Source organism: Olea europaea, unplaced genomic scaffold (genome assembly GCF_002742605.1).
Source record: "Olea europaea var. sylvestris unplaced genomic scaffold, O_europaea_v1 scaffold18679, whole genome shotgun sequence".
Lineage (NCBI taxonomy): Eukaryota > Viridiplantae > Streptophyta > Magnoliopsida > Lamiales > Oleaceae > Olea > Olea europaea.
Window position 1 is genome coordinate 1 of NW_019236470.1, and position 2,107 is coordinate 2,107.

A 2,107-nucleotide genomic window follows, 5' to 3' on the forward strand; every position below is an offset into this window, starting at 1 on the left:
CCATCTAGAACTTCAAAAAATTATTTCCATGCCTATTGTCCCTTGAGTTTGGTTTCTTGACTACAATTTATAGTATTGGTGTTCGATTGCTTTGCGTGTCAAAAGATACGTTTATGTGCATTGTGCACGAGGATGGTATTAGTATTATTTTGTTTGAAGATTATTATAGGAATTTCAAACTTGTATTATTAGTCCGTCTTTATGTCTCTTATACGAATTTGGACAAAAAAAAGTAATAGTGTCATCTATGTATACATTTCTCTCTCTTTTGCCTTGCCTTTTTGAATGACAAATTTGAAGGTATTTCTATTTTGAGTCTTGAATCGTACCCTTTTTTCTAATTTTACAGGTGCGGGTGGAGTTTCATCTTGAATAGTCTTTCTTTCAAGATATGTGTATGGGTTTGCACTTTTTTATGTAATAAGTTGTTACGACGTGTATATATATTGTTTCGGGAGTCTACCAATTACTATTCTTGAATCGTTTGTCCTTTAAGCCTCAATATAACTTAAGAATATACTTTGTGTTACTTGTTATTAAGTTCCATAAGGATCAAACAGTATTATAGGCTCTTTCTAATTGGAACATCTATTTCTTCAATGCTCATGTTATATAAGAGTGTGGCTCGAGAATCAACCGTGTTAGTTTCATAGTTATTTTAAATCTAGTATGGCATTTTTGGCCGTTTACTAAGCCACTGTTTGACGGTCATTATTTTCGTTTTCTTTCTGCATGCTTATTTTCAACCACACATTCATACAATAAAATATTCTGTACGTAAACTTAATTTTTATACTTACTTTTTACTTGCACATTCTCTTTAAAATTATTATCCAAAACATTATTTTTTTCAAAATAATAGTTGTCAATAAGTTGCTAACTGAGATTCGGACAAGGTTATTGTGTAATAAACACTGGCCTAGATGTTATTTTTTTCATAGAAGGGGAAAGGCAGATTCAAATCTCATCCAATCTATGGAAATTCCGTCTCGACCAATAAATTCAAACCAAAATGCCGAGTGTCATTTGCGCGAATCAAATAAAAAGCAAGAGGACGTAGTTATTGATCAAGAAAACTTCACCCTTCCACTCCTCCGTACAATCTCAACTTCGCTGCGACAGAGCCGCCATGTTGACTGCAGTTCCACCATTTAGTTCTTCACCATGCTTGTTTGCTCAAAAATCACCATATGGAGTCTCAGGTTCTAGATCAGAATCCAATCTTTTAACAACTATAATCCCAGAACACCGCGGGAAAAACATCCAATCTATACACCAACTCATTCAAAAATCTCCCTTCAATTCAACGAGAAAATCTTTTGCCTTGAAATCTTACTTCGAGTCCGGTTGAGCACTCTTCCCGACCCCGTCTCTCTACACCGTTTCATTGCATTCCATCCATGAAATCATAACCTTTCTCCATCCAAAGGCGTCCATCAAAAGTATTTAGGCAGAATCTTGGCATATAACCGCAAATTTTAACATCCGACGTTAAAACTGACCTTAACCCAGTTTTCAATTTCCTATCTTATGATTTAAAAGTCCCTGACCAGAATTTTATTTCGGTGATAAAAAAATGTCTCAGACTGTTAATTTCCAGTGTAAAACACTAGTTTAAACCTGCTTTATTTTATCTTCAAAGATTTGTATTCATTAGCTTATCAAGATCCCATTTTGTTAGTTTCCAGTGTGGAGAAGACGTTGATTCCTAAGGTGAATTATTTAGTATCCTAAGGATTTTCAAAAGATGATTCTGTCGGAATGGTTTTAAGGTGTCCCGAATTGTTCACTTTCAGCATAGAGAACAATTTTAAGCCTAAATTCGAGTATTTTGACAAGGAAATGATGGGTGAATTGGAGGAACTGTTGAAGGAATTTCCTTGGTATCTTGCATATAGTTTGGAGTAAAGGATAAAGCCTAGGCACCTCGAGGTTTGACAGTGTGGAATTGTTGTTAGATTGCCATTGATGTTGAAGAGCATTGATGAGGAGTTCAGAGAGTTGACAAGGCAAGGGGATGGGACAGGGAGCAGAGTCATATCCCTTCCCATCTTCGGTCATCTCAAAATCTTTCAACGAGTCGAACTGAATTATTCTAAATCGTGAA

At 35.4% G+C, this 2,107-nt stretch overlaps 1 pseudogene; it reads left to right on the plus strand.

The window, feature by feature from the left end:
• The first annotated feature begins 73 nt into the window (after positions 1-73).
• LOC111378765 lies at positions 74-2,079 on the plus strand (annotated as a pseudogene).
• The last annotated feature ends 28 nt before the right edge of the window (positions 2,080-2,107 follow it).